The sequence below is a fragment of the Armigeres subalbatus genome, chromosome 3 (genome assembly GCF_024139115.2).
Source record: "Armigeres subalbatus isolate Guangzhou_Male chromosome 3, GZ_Asu_2, whole genome shotgun sequence".
NCBI classification, from domain to species: Eukaryota; Metazoa; Arthropoda; class Insecta; order Diptera; family Culicidae; genus Armigeres; species Armigeres subalbatus.
In genome coordinates this window covers 142,139,426-142,157,715 of record NC_085141.1, presented here as the reverse complement: position 1 = coordinate 142,157,715, position 18,290 = coordinate 142,139,426, and the positions used below count along the sequence as shown (strand labels likewise).

Below are 18,290 nucleotides of genomic sequence, written 5' to 3'. Positions count from 1 at the left end.
ATTCGTTTTGCTCTACGCCGTCTTCCTTGGAAGGATCCAAATAACTTACCAAGTTATGAAGCACGCTGCCAACTTATTGGTTTAGATCAGTTAAGTGAGCGTCGTGTAGTGACGTTTCCAAGGATTGATTGCCGGGCCTTGCTCTCTCAATTGAACTTTAACATCCCCTTTTGTCCACTTCGGTCGACATTTTCCATTTTCTTGAGAGGTGCTCGCACAAATTATGCGCAAAATGAGCCATTCACTAGTATGTGTCGCATCTTCAATCGCTGCTGCTGCTGCTGTTCTTCGGAAACGGTTTACTACACTTCTCTAAGCTTCCAACAGTACCACACATTAGCATAGGCCATTAGGATATATTCTATAATATTAAGTAATATAAGTCAAACAATGTACCATTTGGAATTATTTTATTCCTGTTGATATGAAATGATGAGGAGGTTTTGTGCCCATTTGAGAAAGATTCCATGGTTCTACTCAAATGGGCTTTTCCCTGCTCCAAAATAAAGAATTAAAGAATTATGGATCATCCCATATTCATTTTTTTAAACAACCTGCGGGTCAATTGACCACAGCCATCTTCTTAAATCCCTTTTGAACATTTCTGCTGCGAGTTGATCAAGGTTTGCTGGCTGAAAAATTCGTCGCAAGTGATTTTCCGATCGTAAATAACACTTTCCATCAACAACTATCACCTTCCTTAGGCAAATAGTCCGCTTTCGCATTTCCCGGGATCGATCAATAAAAAGCGACTCAAACCATAATGACTATGAATAACGTGAATAACCGTTTCGATAGACCACTCAAAGCATTCCGTATCCCGTTTCAATACGATAAGTGCTTAACCGGTTTCATTAATTGAACAGCCTCCAGGGAACTTAAACTGTCGGTGAGGGTAAAAAATGGTAAGAAGGTAGGGATGCGACTTGGTCAGGTGATTAGGTTCTTTGATTTTAAAGTAAGCTCTATAAAGAACGTAGTGAAGTAGGGTAGAATACGACTTTGGCAGGGTGCGACATTTGTTGGCACCCTCAACAATATTTGCGTTTTCCAGCAAACATACACTATTTATGAACATAAATTTGATTCAATCACTCAAGTCTAGGCTTTCATTTGAATAAGTTGTTTGTGTAAAAGTAGCAAGATTTGACGAATTCTCGCTTAACTTTTCAAAAGGACCTAAGTAACATTTTTTTCATGAATTAATTTGAGTACTGCAATCGAAAGCATTCATGTTTTTCTGTTGATTGCGCTATTCAAATTAATTCATGAAAAAAATGTTACTTAGGACCTTTTGAAAAGTTAAGCGAGAATTAATCACCGAAACAAATTTGCACCTACGAAATCCTTGCCATTATTGCATCGCCCAAGAAAGCAGCAGACGAAAAGCAAACTGTTACTTACTTTTTTGGATCGCCTGTTTCTTCTCTTTATCGTGTATGATACGACAAATTAGGTTCGTAAACTACTTTTTACACTTTATTACCACTTGATTATCACCACAAATAGCAAATTTATCCAATATTTGCTCTATGTTTCACTAAATAAAATTGGGACTGTTCGTTTTCTTTGGCAGCAGCGCACTTCGGAATAGAGCGAGAGAATGTGTTTGTGAGCATATCAAACACACGCTAAAAAAAATACCACGCACAATTCCATGTGATTTGATTTTAGCAAAACTACGAACAAAATATCCGGCGTTGGCATTTATTTAAAAAAAAAGTGTTAGAATACAAATGCTTCTATTCAGATTTTTACTCTGACCATGAATTATATCAAAAGTGATAGCCACACCGTAGTATTTTAAGCCTTATGTGGCTGACAGAACCGTTTTCCTTTTGCAACTTTAATACTTTCCATGCTCATCATAAAAATCTTAACCATTCCCGTTCCTACATAGCGCATTTCAACCATAAATAATTGCCTACTTTTAGGGTATTATCAATTATTCACTGTGAAACATAGTGTACGAATGAGGTGGCTCCAACTCAATCTTATGTGTATAGATTTGGTTTTACATAGTTTACGTCGTTGTACACAACCCCCATGATTATTTTGATGAAACAAACATATCATGTAAGGACCTTCAAGTCTAAGGACCGTAAAGAGCAAGTTGTATATTTGAAACTGGTTGATAGACTTTTTGCTTACGCGTGAAGACTCTAAGGCATTACAAAAGACAAAAGATGTAAATCTTGGCAGTGGACGAAAAGTATGTAAGCTTCCTTCTCCAAAATGGTCAACATTATTCAAATAGGTTAAAAATGGTAAAAGTTATGAAATTGTCAATATCTGGGTACACGGGTACCCTATCTGCCATTCACGTCTGTTTTTGTTGGCCGCATAAGAGGTAAAATTTGTTTTACAATGTGTTTAAATGTTTTTGCCTATCTTCCACGTGACATAAAATTGATGCCAAGGCTAAAATTCATGTTTTGTTTTAAGCCAGTTTTGATAATTAATAAAATTTCTTCCAAAATTGAGTGAAGCGAGATGAGCGTGCGGTCGATTATTATGGATGAATTTTACTACTAGAGGATATAAACAATCAGCATCTGGCACCAATACATTACTAGTTTTCTACTTCCATGTCTAGTTGCTGAAGGGAGCAAAATCATTGCTGATAATAGAAATTGCTATGCCAATAGAAGAAACGTTGACCTGTTACTTTATATTAAATTTACTAAGTTTGTGGTAAAAGATATTATATTAAGTGAACACCAATCATCAAAGGAAGAGCATACGTTGTATACCAATTGAACTATACCTGTGTTTTAGTGTAATTATTCATTATTTTTATCATTCAATTTGGCGAATGTCTTAGACTGCCAAGAATAGGTATTTTTGTCTGTAAAAAACAGCTTATATATGCGGTGGTGGCGTGCTCGTATTCTTTTGCAATTAATAAAGGTATGACCTCCGCACGAAGGAAGTCTGGTGCTCCACAAATCTTCTGCTTCATGGAGAAATAAGGGAAACTGGACACACATGATCCCCGGGGACACATGATCCCCCCCTGTTTTTTCGAAAACTAATGACATGTTTATACCAGTGATATGTGCAAACGGATCCGTTAGATAGATTATTGAATCTGAGTAACATCTGATATTAGTTACTTTATGTATATAGGTTTTAGAGAGGTTTTATTATTTCAGCATTCTCAATCCTTTTTTTCTTCAAAAGAGAAAAGTTTAATAACTTATAATATGTCCAACCAAAACGTACCAAATTTTTACTGGCCAAAGTTTTATTATTGTAGAATTGAATACATTCATCCAATTTACTATTTCTCATTTTCCATTGAATACAAAAAACAAAACAAGATAAATACTCAAAATGGACACACTTGATCCCCCACAGTTTGGTCACACTTGATCCCGAAATTGCATATATTAAGGCGTTTGTTGTATACCGTTGCATATTATTGTATGTATTGTATGTAACTAATTGATCTGTTAAAATTCTTTTCTAGTTAAAAAGTATAAATAAATTGATTTTTCTCTTTAATTTTGTCAATCAGACGATACACGCGCAATTTGAATTTCTCAATAGACTTATTTCATTAACCAGAACAAAATGTAATTGAACATACTTATTTTTGATTAGTTTTATTAAATGCATTTTAACATTATTTTCAATAAAAAAGTGTATAAATTAGGCTTTGAAAATACTTAACAAATCAACAAATCACAGGGATGAAAATCAGTATTGTTCGATCTGGTACTAAATTCCGTTTGAACTAGGAGAAGTTTGCTTACAATCACCATTTATTTGTAAATCTTCTTAAAGAATTTTTCAATAATAGGCACATTCAACAACTTTTAGTCAGTTGTTTAAGAGAAATAGCATTTGTGTAATAATAACACACACTACAAAAATGATGATGCGTGACAGTACCATATTGGTGTATGAAGTCACCCTCCAGGTATGATCACGGTTGTGGTATTGGTAGTAAATAGTCTATCGATCCCGATGTATCACAAGTTTTTATTGATCTCAAAACAGGTACTTAGGGATATTTACCATTGGCCATGACATTCGCAGTGTGGCCAATTTTCAGAGATTTAATAAAAAAAATAGATTCTAAAATTACAAAGATATATTTATGTATCGTATCGATCAACCATTTTTGGAATCATAATTGTATCAATCACAAAATGAGATCCTCTTGGGCACATCATGGTTGTCGTGATAAGACCACTGTCTTTTAATGGAGTGAATGGTTTGCAGATGAATCATCATCACTATGCCAATTTTGTTGCTATAGCAGGCATTCTATCTGTCACTATTACTCTATTCGAGAACCAAAATACTTGGCTTACTTAATACCAACATTATTTAATTTTCGCACGACTATTATTACGACAGACTATGAAGAATTGTTAGGATTTGAGGCTAGACCAATTCATCCTTTCATTAGACTTGGAAGAACCTAAACATGTTCAGCTCATAACGGGATCAATTTCCCCCTATATGGGGATCAAGTCTCCCGCAAGTTTTGAAAATGACAAATTTTCTATCTTTTAGCAAAATCAATTTTTTGGTAACTTTCATGAACAAATAATTGCTTCCAATGACGTTTTTGAATAGCTAATTAAATTCTTTATCAAGTTCATCAAGAAGCGTGCAAATCTGTGCATGTTACATCGAGAAATATGCTAAACAAAAAGTGGGGATCATGTGTGTCCAGTTTCCCCTATAAAAGTTACAGTGGAACTGAAACATTTTAAGAAGTTGAAACGACTGGTGTCATCCGAAGACGGGATTACATCTAGCGCATATACTACATAGTCGTAAATACTCATGGATCAATTCTGAGGATTTTGTTCCAGCAGCTTCTTGAAACGGTCATTGAGAGCTCACTTCGGTTTTCAACACAATGTCTATCGGAGAGAAAGGCCTTTTTTCAAGCTTTTATAATTAGTTTATTTTAATTAGTACATATTTTTTTCTCCACAAACTGACCTTTAGGGGATGATTTGTTCTCTGCTATTTAAAAAAAAAACTAGAAAAAATCACAATCCTTGCCTCAATGGTATTTTGGGTTGATTATCGATACCAGTGTATATCGCTGATTAAAAACACTTTCTGTATTTAGACTCTGCTGCCCTCATTGCAAACGCAAAACTCAGCGATAAGCTATCATCCTTCGAGATTCACGCAAGAACTTGTTTCCACTGAAAGCACCGCAATATCACTCATCCATTCTGCGACTAATTTGTGCTTATGTGGCAATTCGTTTAATATTAATGAAACAAACAGACTCACACTTTGTCCAACTGAATGGCGTAACGAAAACTAAAAACTGCATCTAAGCACGCATACGCAACACCGAATGCTTGTTTCGACGACTATAGACATAGAGCTATCTGTTTTCTCCGACACTGCATTGCACTGAATGCCCCTGACCGTGTAGCTTTCTCCTCGGAAAGCATCCAATAGAAATGGAAATGCCTCAGCTCAATTTTCTTTCTTACCAATCACGTTATGGGTTCGGCAGCCGCTATGAAGGCACACAAGGAAGATGCTTTTCAACTGTAGCTCCCAACTCCAACTCCAACTTCACGCTCTTTCAAACATGGAGCATAATCCGCTCAATGGTCATAAAGCAGTCATACACATAGCGACATACCTAGCCATCAGCTGGATAGGAGAGCAAGTGAAAAAAAAACAGAGAAGATGATGAGCAATTGTTCAGTCCGGTTTGCTTGTGAGTATGCTGAGAGCCACAACCCTTGAACTTTGTACCAGTAGAGCTTGTCTCAGAAGCTCTCTATCGATTGCGAAATATCTGCTACATGAAACAAGTACACATGAAGCGTTGTTACGAAATGCTTGGTAGATTTGCTCACCATAAGTATTGATAAAACAACACAGAATATGTAATATAAATAGGAATAGATTGGTTAAAAAATCGAATCCGCACCACAATCACACCGCTTATTCAAATCTGGACCAAGTTTTGAGTTTGCTCAAAATATTTGAACTCAGTTAATTAGCAAACAAAATTACTTTAAACAAATTAGGACTGGTAATATAAATCTTTTCAATAGCAGCTGAATATATAGTCTCAAGCAATGATTGAGTTAGTTGGAACAAAAGTGTGAAAGTGACATTATTTGCATTTAAAACACACATGCTGAAGCTTCAACGGATTCAGTAGGTACCGCTGGCTCCGTATCGCGTGAGGCTGTTCGAATTCGACTCATATACAATGAGACGGGTAGTACTTGCGGGAGTACTGCCCCCCAGGGCTGACAAAATTCATCGTCGAAATGCCACAGTAGCGACGAGTTGTAGTGTCTTCGTCGCTGCTCGACGCATCGTCGAAAACGAGTACGGTGTTAGCTTTCGTCGTGCAACCAAATCGTCATGATGACATAGAAGACTTCATACTATTATTCTTCAAGCGGCAGCTGCCATGTGAAGTTTTGTATTAATCCGATACATTGATGTTACCAAAGTTCCTACTATTTGTTTATTTGAGACGCCATTATGTTTTTAACCAGTTCGTCTATAATTAAGTGCAATCAGGTAGGTATGTGAAGAAGTCATAACTTCGGACGAAGTCATAATAACGGAAATCGTCATAACTTTTGGCTGCGCGACTATCTTGGTGGTAGGCATGCGGCGCGAAGAACCCGAATAAGTGTTGCGCCAAGCAATGTTATGACGAATAATCTATTTATTTTTTTCGCTTTCTTCATACGACTAAAGTAAGTATTGTAAGCCCTGTGCCCCTGAGAGATCGTTTCGTGGAATTATCGCTCTGGTGCCTAACCCGTTGTGAGGTTCTATGTCTCCTAATAACAGAAATTGACAAATGGGGAGTCTGGTAGATGGCTAACAGCGTCGATCAACGGATATAAGGAGAGGACAATAAAAGAAATTATCCACAAGAAGGAAAGGAACCTAAGAAAAGACGAAATGACAATCCCAATACCGATCGATGAACCGCTTTAGAGAGTAAGGGGGAGATCCCCCAGCGTCGGACACCTCCCAATGTCGAACATTTCTCAAATCAACACTTGTAGAGGTTCCTCCACCATCTTATGTAGTATAAAAGAAAGTTATTGAAAAGTCCTTGTTGTAAACTTTTTACAAAATTTGAAATTTAACAAAAATTCCGAAAATTTTCTTGTTTCGTCTTACTTTACAAGGTATGAATCAACGAATAGGTGCCCTCCTTAGCCTAGCGGTAAAATGCGCGGCTATGGAGCAAGACCTTGCTGAGGGTGGCTGGGTTCGATTCCCGGTGCCGGTCTAGGCAATTTTCGGTTTGAAGGAAAAACTAGTATGTGCGGTATGGGTTTTTTGTAAACTCAAGATTATTATTACTGTTTTTATTATGAAGACTTGCAGCCAAAAAATGGCTCATCTATGAAATAAATTTGCTTGTTTTGTTCAGAAAATGTTCATGTGATCTGAAAAAAGTCCATGAGAATCATCTTAATGTCCTCAGTGTTCATTACGGATTTTTCCTGAGAAAACTATCAGATATTGGTCCAAAGTTGTATTTTCCCTTGTCCTGCTTCTGATAACGACTCCGACCATCAACCAACTCACTTAAGAATTATATTTTATTGACTCAACAATTTACAGAGCCCAGTAGTGCCTCCAATTGACCGACAGCCTCACTCACTCACTTAATTCGAATAGGTCCGATGTCGATTTCGGTCACTAACCAACCCACTCAAGAGTTGGGTTTTTCTTGATGGTCCAATAGCGACTTCTATCATCGATCAACCCACTTTTTGCTGAATATCATTGAACTAACAGGTCCAATGGTGTTTCCAAAACATTGACATACTTTAGATTTTTTCTTGACCTTAGTCTCAACAAACAAATTAAGCTGATTTGGCAAGTTTTTTGGCTGAAGAAGTCTATTTCACACTAAATATTTTAACGCTTTACCAGCTTCCAATGTTTGTTAGGGCTGGTTTGACGATGCTTTGGGCCATTAACAGATCCATTCCAGATAGGGTAACAAGCAGGGTTATGGTGATTCCTACCATCGGTCTACTTACGTCAGAGTTGGATTTAATTAAGTCCAGTAATATTCCTTCAAATCATCGTCCGGCTTAGAATTTATCTTGATCCAAATAGGGCCGATCGGGATTTCGACCATAGGGCTTTTCGTGATCCAACTAGCTCCGACAAGGACTCTTACCATTGACCATCTCACTCCAGAGTTAGATTTTGTTGACTTAACTAAGTCTAGTAGTACGTGGGTTCACGAAAAAATACATTTTTTTTTTGATTTGCGTAAGTTCATTATATCGTTCGGAAAATTTTTTTTTTTTGAATTTTATGGATATTTGGCAATCCATACTGCCTTGACCATATACGTACATAGACTACAGAGGGCTTTCAGAAATAATTGAAGAAATATTTATAAAATGCATTGCGATCATTTTTTTTTTTATTTTCACCCCCTCACTATTCTCAAATCTCTCAACATGGTTCTGCTAAGGTCCCAGAATAAAAATACCATACCAAAAAATACCACGAAAATTCCAACATTCCTAGGAGGATTTTCTGCCAGCTACAATTCCTGAAATTTAAATTGTTTTCCAAATGTAAAATATTGTACATTTTTTCCTTAGTAGAAAATGGGCGCCCAATGAATGTTTCGCCAAGGGCGCCGGGATTCCACGCTACGGCTCTGCCTCCGTCACTCATTCGATCTGGAAATTGGTTCTGATTGCTCTATTGAGCTCAGAATTGCAAATAAGGGTTGTTGGTATGTTACAGAACAATTTATAACGGTGGAAGTGCTAAATGAACACTAAGCTGCGAGGCGGCAATGTCCTAGTGGGGGATGTAATGGCAATGAAGAAGAAGAAAAAAGCTAAATAAAAGTTCATTTAATCATTATACAATGCTCTGTGGAGTTGTTCTGTAACATACCAACAGCCCTTTTTGCAATTTTGAGCAATGAGTATCGGAGGTATTTTTCCTATACATTTTGACTGAAATCCCCATATTGGCCGTACACTAATTACGTAAGCAATTTTTCTGGGTTTTTCAAACCCCCCTCCCCCCATGTAAGATTTTTCTCATGCAAATCATTTTTTATTTATATGGGGCGTAAGAGAACGGCCGACCCCCCCTCCCCCCATAAGTGCTTACGTAATTAGTGTACGACCCCTAAGCATCAAATCAAATGCGCCAGCTTGTGCAACAAGCAATTGAGCTGAAACTTTGAGAGATTAATTTTCTCACCAAAAAACACATAGACAACCTTCTTTTATATAGATGATAAAAATTGAAAAATTTCATGCAAATTGTACGAAAAACCATTTCGTCGAAAAGATTGAGCATTGATCTTCAAAGTATTCCAGTTTCATCATAACATGTTTCCTCGTAAATAGAAAAAGGAAACGAATATAAATGAATAAAAGTTGGACTGTCTATTCTTTAGTGATGTGCGGTCGCACAAATTCCAACTTTGTTTTATATATAGAGAGAAGAGAAGAAGAGAAGAGAAGAGAAGAGAAGATGGTTCGTTTTTTTCGTACACTACTTTTACTACTTACTCCTTTTGAGCAAATTAAAATATGTTTTAGCTAATCAGAATTTTTTTTTCTAAAATGTAATTAGGTACCTACTTTCTTTGTTGGACGTAACCTCGGCGTCGCCCCCCCCTAAATTGTGGAAAGATTGAACGGGTACTGAAATGAATTCCCTCAAATATGTGCACTTTACGATCCAATCATATACAGAAATAGGTGGTTGAAATTCAAAAGATTCCCAAAACTTATTAGGGCATCTAGAATCCATAATATATGAAAGTTCAAAACAACTCGAAACATTTCGGGCTCAAAAATTCTCCTTGAAATCCTCCTAGAAGCTCCCCTGGGAACTTCTGAATTCCTCCGGAAAGTTATTCACAAATTCTTCTGAAAATCGTTCGAAAATCCTTCTCATGTAATTGTAATTCCTCCTTATCTAGAAACCCCCCACTAATTTTTTTTAGGAAATTCACGAGGAAATTCCCTGAAGATTTCTTTTCTTGTTATTCTGGCTATTCTCTCTTCAGGAAGAATCCGGCATTTCCTTCAGGCATGCATTCGAGATTTCCGTCAAGAATACATACGGAATTTCTTCTCAAAATTCTACCAGAAGTTTCTTCAAAAATTTATGACGAAAATCCTCCAATTTAGCTACATAACTTCACTTGTAAATCTATAAGAATTTCCTTCGGAAATTCTTCTAGGAACTTCTCCGGGCATTCCTTTCAGAACTCTTCCTTTAATTCCTCCGGGAATACCTCCAAACATTCAATAGCGAAATCATCAAGTATTCCAATCTGGAAATCTTTTCGCAATTACTTCAGAATATCCTTCAAGAAATCCTCTAGAAATATCTTCATGAATTTCTCCTGGAGTTCGTCCAAGTATTTCCCCAGAAATTCTTACAGGTATTTTTCGGGAGTTTCTTTAGGTACTTCTCCAGGAATTCCTTCAGGAATTTCTCCGGGAGATTTTCCGAGAAAGTGTACTAGAATTCTTCACTCGGAATTTACTCGGATATTTTCCAAGAGTTCTTCCAGAAATTTCTTCGGAACAATCCGCAGGGATTTTCTTCAGCAATTCATCTGGGAATACTTTCAGGATGTCATCTGGGAATTTCTGCATTAATTCCTCCTGGTATTTTTCTGGGAATTCCTTCAGATATTTTTTCGAAAATTCCTTTAGGAACTTCTCTAAGAATTATTTTCTCTAAAAGAAAAAAATTCAGGACTTCCATGTGGGAATTCCTCCGGAAGTGCTTGTGGGAGTTCATCCGGGAGTTCTTCCAGGAGTTTTTCCAAGAAATTCTCCGGTAATACCTCCAGGAACTTTACAGGGAATTCCTGAACGATATTTGGCAGGAATTTCACGGGAAATGGGATTTCGGGAGTTCCTTCAGAAATATTTTTTCTCTTCCTCTAGGGTATTCCACCGGATGTTCCTCTGAAGTTCCACCAGTAGTTCCTTAGGGCAGCGGTTCTCAACCTTTTTCTTGAGAGGTACCCCTTCGAACTTTTGCATTGATTGAGGTACCCCCAATGTTTTTTTGCTGTAAATGAAAGTAAGCGTATCTCTTAAGATATATGAAAAATGGACCAGAAAACTAACGGAATATATGGCTCTCCATGAACTTTTTGGAATTTTCATTTTCCGTTAAACGTCTCAATTCAAATTAAGTTCATACATCGAGCATCCTACAGAACTTTTTTGACTATTGAAGGCTTCCGAGCCTTTCGGAAGTAGAGTTTCACTCCTCTTCCGAGAGAACCTTCCGAGCCTCTTGAAGACAGGCTTCCTAGTCTTTTAAAATGCGGTTTTTGAGCCACCTAGAAGAGGCTTTCGAGCTTTTTGAAAGTACGCCTATGAGCTGCTTGAAAGTATAGTTCCAAGACTCTTGGAAAAAGAATTCCAAGTCCCTTGTAGAAAGGCTTCCGACATCCAAGCCTCTGAAAAAAGGATTCTAAACCCCTTCGAGGAAGGATTTCAAGCATTCTGAAAGGAGGCTTTCGAGCCTATTGAAATTAGGCTTTCGAGCCTTTTGAAAGGAGGCTTCCAAACCTCTTGAAAGAAGCCTTCCGGGCCTTTTTAAAAGATTCTTCCGGGCCTTTTTAAAAGAGTCTTCCAAGCCTTTTAAAAGAAGACTCTTAAAATTATGCTTTTGAGCCTCTTAAAAGGAGGCTTTTGAGCTTCTTGAAAGGAGGCTTCCGATCCTTTTGAAAGAGCCTTCCGAGTCTATTTAAAAGAGTCTTCCGAGCCTTTTAAAAGAAGGCTTCCAAGCCTCTTGCAAGAAGCCTTCCGAGCCTTTTAAAATAAGGCTTCCAAGCCTCTTGAAAATATGCTTTCGAGCCTCTTGAGAGGAGGCTTTAGAGCAGTGGTGCTCAGCATTTTGGGCGTTTTTCCCATTAATTTGCTTGTCACACAATGAAAAAGCGGCTTCTTCCAACAAGTTAGTACTTGGACGAAAGCTTCCAAACATACCTATCAGCTGAGGGCATTAATACGAATATTGGTCTTGAAATCACTCCGTACGACTTGATCAAAGTGAAATTACACTGCGGCCCGCGGGCCGCACCTTTGTTTTGCTTTAATCGTTTCGTACGAAGTGAATTTAACACCAATATCCGTTTTATTACCCTCAGCAGATAGATATATTTGAAAGCTTTCGACCAAGTGCTAATTTGTATGGTCAAAGCTCATTTTCATTGTGTGAGAAGCAAATTAAGGAAAAAACGCCCAAACTGCTGAGCACCACTGCTTTAGAGTCTGTTGAAAGGAGGCTTTTGAGCCTCTTGAATTGTGATTTTTAGGCACTTAAAAGGAGGCACTGGAGTATCTTGAATGGACGCTTCTAAGACTCTTGAAGAATACCGACCTTCTAAAGGGAGGCTTCCGAACTACTCTAAAGCCGTATAAGCCTTTTTAAAAGAGCTTTCCGAGCTTTTTGAAAAAAAAAAAGAAAAGAAAAAAATATGTTTAAAGAAGATAGAGAAGGCTTCAGGGACTAAGAAAGTACGCTTTCAAGCCTCTTGAAAGTAGAGTTCCGAGTATTTTTCGAGCCTTTGAAAAGAAGCTTTCGAGCCTGTTAAAAATGCCCTTCGAGCCCTAGTTTATAAAAAAAACTTAAAAGAAGGCATCCGGGCCTCTTGAAAGAATGTTTCCAGATCTCTTAAAATGAGGCTTCCGGGTCACTTGAAAGGAAGCATCCGGGCTTCTTAAAAGGAGAATTCCGAACCTCTTGAAAAAAGGCTTCCGAACCTCTTGAAAGGAGTCCTCCGAGCTGCTTGGAAGGAGGCTTCCGAGAAGCGTAGAAGGATGATTCCAATTCTCTTGCAACGAAGCAACTGAGCTTCTCGGGAAAAGCTTTCATGTCTCTCAAATGGAGGCTTCCGCATCTTTAGACTTTATATTTTAGCATATTCTTAACATATTATTCAACATTCTGTTTTTATCAGGTAGATTGCATAGAAGATTTTTAAATTTGTTCATTCGAGGTTTTGTCCTTTTGATTTTTATGTCCCACAGCCCATCATTCATTGTACTGGTTGTCAAGGGCAGGATTCAATAGACCGTGATTTACTGATCGCCATGCATATTATGTAAAAGACAATGTTTTGAAACACAAAAATTCTAAATTATCAAAACTATATCAATATGTTTTGATTAAAATTGTAATTCATCCGCCATTACGGATTTTTGTAGGAGGTACCCCCTGGGCCCGGCAAAGGTACCCCCAGGGGTACATGTACCCCAGGTTGAGAACCGCTGCCTTAGGGAATTCAATTAGGCTTTCTTCCAGGAATTCATTTAGCATTTCTTTAGGCTTTTATCTACAAATTCCTCCTGAAGTTCCTCGGAGAATTTCTCTGGGAGTTCTTACGGGAATTCCTCCGGGAGGTTCTTTCAAGAAATCTTCCAGGAATTCTTACAGAAGTTCCTTTGGGAGTTCATCCTAGAATTCTTACGAGAGTTCCTCCAGGATTTCCCCTGGAAATTCTTCCTGAATTTCTTCAATAAATTCCTCCAGAAGTTCCACCGGCAGTTCCTCCGAGAATTCCTCTGATAATTTCTCCGGAAATTCCTATAGAAAATCCCCCGGGAGTTCCTCCGGGAGTTCCTTTTCAGAGAAACACCCGGAGAAACTGCCGGTGAAACTCCCGGAGGGATTCTCGTAGAAACTGCTGGTGGATCTCCCGGAGGAATTCCCGAAGGAACTGCTGGAGGAGCTCCCGTAAGATCTCCCGTAAGAACTCCCGGAGGAATTTCAGGAGGAACTTCTAGAAGAATTCCTACAGGACCTCCCGGATGAGCTTCCAGAGAAACTATCGGAAGAACTTCGGGAGGAATTTCCAGCTTAATTTCTGGAGAAAGCCTAAATGATTTCCTGAAAAAAGCCTGGATAATTTCCTGGAAAAGCTTCTGATGGAACTCCCGGAGGAATTTCCAGAGAAACTCCCGGATGAATTGCTGGTGGAATTCACGAAGGAATTTTCTGGAAGAATTTCTGAAGAAATTCCCGGGAGAATTTTCAAAGGAACCCCGGGGAAACTACCAGAAGCATTCTCGGAAACAAGAGAATTCATCTTATAGACAAATCTCGTCTAGCTGAAACCTTTGTTGGGGTTTGTAGCTGGACCATCATCATCATCAGAGCACCTCCCGGAGAATTCCCTGAGGAGCTCGCAGAGAAATTCTCGGAGGAGCTTCTGGTGGAAAATCTATATAAATTCCTGAAGAAGCCTAAATAAATTCCATTTCTGCCGAAATTCCCGGAAGAATTTTCAGAGGAACTGCCGATAGAACTACCGATATAATTCTCGAAGGAAATCGTAGAGAAATTCTTGGTGGAAAAGCCGGTGGAACTCTTGGAAGAATTCCAGGAGGAATTTTCGGGGAAACTCGGAATTCTTTCAGGATTGAGAATTCATTGAGAATTAATCTAGGAATTCCTCCGAAAATTCCATTGTTGATTTCATTTTAGCCGTGCGGTAAAATGCGCGGCTAGAAAGCAAGACCATGCTGAGGGTGGCTGGGTTCGATTCCTTAGCCGTGCGGTAAAATGCGCGGCTACAAAGCAAGACCATGCTGAGGGTGGCTGGGTTCGATTCCCGGTGCCGGTCTAGGCAATTTTCGGATTGGAAATTGTCTCGACTTCCCTGGGCATAAAGTATCATCGTGCTAGCCTCATGATATACAAATGCAAAAATGGTAACTTGGCTTAGAAACCTCGCAGTTAATAACTGTGGAAGTGCTTAATGAACACTAAGCTGTGAGGCGGCTCTGTCCCAGTGTGGGGATGTAATGCCAATAAGAAGAAGAAGAAGAATGATTTCATTTTAGGTATTATATCTGTATAAATTTCCGGTGGAATTCCTGGAGAAATTCTTTGAAATTTTCACAAGAAATTTAAACAAGAAATGCGAATATTTTTCGTGAAATTCTCAGGAATGTTTACTGACAATTCTGCGGAATTTCCACGGAATATTCTTATTCTTAAAAATTATGGGAAACAGCACGAAATTATTTGATTATTGCATGGAATTCTGCAGAACTTATAAAGAAGTTCGTGAAGATTTTGAAGTACATAATGGTGGAATTTTCGGATCAATTCCCGGCAAAATTTATGGTGGAATTCCTGAAGACACTGCCGAAGAAGTTGCTGGAGGCATTTCTAAAGAATCCCTGATAGAATTTCGGATAGAATGCCGAAGGAATTCCTGGAGAAAGCTTGCATATTGAATTTTCTGCCTATTTTATTATAATAAAATAATGTTTCAGAGAGGATTTGTTTAGAAATTCAGATGTATGGTTCTAGTTTTCTTAAACTTATGGAAGAATGCAGGATTTTTATAATAATTGTTTTTGCCGATTTTATATTCTTTCTGAATACTAAGTTCGTTAATATTTTTCTCACTTTATTTAAAAATACCTGATGAGCAATAAATCACGCATTTTTAAATCCATTATTGTTTTAATCATTATTGTTTCGATTTGGTTTGGATTCGGTTTCATGTGTTAATATTCATGTGTTTTTATAAAACTACTTTAAAAACTGGATTTAGGAAGACCAAAAGTTGGCCTGACGCCCATAGGCACTGTGCCAGTTAGAAGACCACATTGTTGGAAAGAAACATAATGAGCCATTGTGCACCTGTAGCTGATTGACTAGAACCTATGCCAAAACTAATGTATAGCACTATAATAGACTGAATCAGTTAGAGTAGACAGATCACATGAGATTGAGTGAACTTGATCCTGAAAAGAGGCATGAGTGCCGAGCATTAAAAAATCAGTTGCCCATGAGTTTTGTATACGTACAACAGTTCATAACTCAGTGATTGAATCAGAACCCAAGAAATTGCACAGGTCAATTGATCGAGTTATTGACACTTGTGATCAATCATGACTGAATGTCTGTTCGCCTGGATTGATCGATTGGCTCGACATGCAACAAATGGAATTGAGATTGAATGATCGAGTCCAAAAGATAAATTTCTGCTGCAACATTGTGGTTCCCGTCATGGGATCACTAATGACCCGGTTTCACATTTACCTGCATCGCGACGCTATGTCGGCTAGAACCTGCACGGACTTTGCACAGGGACCAATTGCCTCTGACTTCCTGGCCCTCAACACACTGTCCCTTTCCAACTACAAATCAAATTTCTCACTATCGCTGAATACCACTGGTCCCTATCGTCACACTTCTGTGAAGATTCAATTTCATTTTACTGTCAATTGACTAAAATTGTTGTTGTTTATAAAGTGTAGTTGTTGTTCCTTCTATTGGCGTAGTTTTATAGTAGTTTTATAAAACTACTATAAAACTACGATTTAGAAGACCAAAAAAGTTGGCCTGGCTACGCCCATGGAACGGTACACAGCAACATAATGCCTCGCCAGTTATCGTATTACATCATATTGTTGGTGCGAAAAAGAGGTACATGAGCATGAGCATGAGCATGAGCATGAGCAGGATAACCGTACAATTCGTAGTTGCTACTCCGTGATTGACTAGAACTTGCGAAATTGCACAGGGAACCAATTGAATGGAGCTTGGGTTTTAGCTATCATTCTCAATGTGCAAATTTCGGAAATTCAATGCATTTTACTAAGTCAATTACGGCGCCGGCCACGTCCTTACGGTCATCAAGGGAAGGAAGGATTATTAGTTCAACTATCGTTGCTACTAGCGCCCGCGTATACCTCTGCATCTCCACGATAGTCTTAGGATAGGATATTGTGTTAGTATGAAGGGATATATTATCTGGATTCACTTTGGTAAGTGATGCGATCTATGGGATAGGAATATATGAATGAGAATTAGAAGTACTAGAGTAATGAGAAAGTATTAAAGTGAATTCTATTGGGATTCATTTTTTTACAATTAGAATTTGACAGAAGCTGTACGACCGTAATCAGTTTTAAATTCAATTTTATTGGCATATCGGTCTCGATGCTGCTCGTATAGAGGAAGGGAGCAGCGTGTGTGTGAAAGCAGATGGGAAAGAAACGGAGTCCAAATGTTATCGCTAGGCAGCGACAAGTGTGAAAATGTTTGAAAGGTGTTGAAGTATGCGAGGGCCATTTGAGAATAATTAAATTATCGAAGCGTCCGTTTTTAAGCCGTACATCCTTTGGGATGGCTCGGGCAGTGAATGGAAGTCACTGTTACTGAGACTGGCAAAAAACGGAGGCAACGATTCGCATATTTATTTATTCGGCTAATACTTAATTAGTTCTAGCGATCGATGTTCATCATTTGGAGAATCATCGATGGTCGTATGGTTTGTACACATTACTGCACCGAGTCTCTCCCTGATGCCACCATATGATGCTCTTGGAACCACAATTCTTATTTACGCGCCAAATCATTTCTTATTAGACAGAAGCTGTACGACCGTAATCAGTTTTAAATTCAATTTTATTGGCATATCGGTCTCGAGCCATCCCCAGAAAGGATGTACGGCAAAGACGGACGCTTCGATAATTTAATTATTCTCAAATGGCCCTCGCATACTTCAACACCTTTCAAACATTTTCACACTTGTCGCCGCCTAGCGATAACATTTGACCTGCTCTTTCCCATCTGTTTCACACACACGCTGCTCCCTTCCTCTATACGAGCAGCATCGAGACCGATATGCCAATAAAATTGAATTAGAATTTGAATGCTATTGGATTCTAATACCACGCACACGTCTACTCACACCATCGCTACTCCGCACATTAACCTCACACATTCTTACTTGTATGAGGCCCTGCTAATTGACCGTATATAGTATCTGCACGTACGCGGGTACAAATGAATACCAATCTATTTTTACATTTTATTAACTGCTACTAAGTAACAGGCAGCTTTTTATAACAATTCTATATTTAGAATCATACTTGCTAGCAATGAGAATTTGATTTGCAAAGAGATTGAGTTATATGATTAACGAAATTATCTAATTGGAATTTGGAAAGGGCCAGGGATCAAACCCTTAATCTCCTGCTTATGAGGCAGAAGCAGTCACACAAGGCCACCAAGCACCCCTTGTTGGTGCGAAAAAGAGGTACAACGCTAAAACTGATTCAGTTGAAGCTATATTGAATTGAACAATCTCAGTACATTACAAAATAATCCACCAACATTCATCGTAATCAGGGATCAATTTTTTTTGTATACTCTTGTATACAAGTTTGATTTTTTCGCTCTTGTATACAAGTTTGATAAATTTGCTATCATGGCTTGTATGATTCGGAACTTTTTGCCTCTCTTTTATCGTTGTTCGT

The 18,290-nt window shown here is 38.3% G+C and overlaps 1 protein-coding gene across 4 annotated transcripts in view; it reads right to left on the bottom strand.

The window, feature by feature from the left end:
- LOC134227977 (fatty-acid amide hydrolase 2-A) overlaps positions 1 to 18,290 on the bottom strand; it is a 50,069-nt gene that overhangs the window by 27,226 nt on the left and 4,553 nt on the right. The window contains exon 1 of one of the 4 annotated variants that reach the window (XM_062709702.1): positions 5,269 to 5,419. The exons of 1 other annotated variant lie outside the window; for it this stretch is intronic. The gene's annotated coding sequence lies outside the window, so the exon portion shown is untranslated. Of the gene's footprint in view, positions 1 to 4,965; positions 5,234 to 5,268; positions 5,420 to 18,290 lie in introns of those variants that run through there. 2 more of the 4 variants (XM_062709703.1, XM_062709704.1) reach the window with 2 other exon arrangements.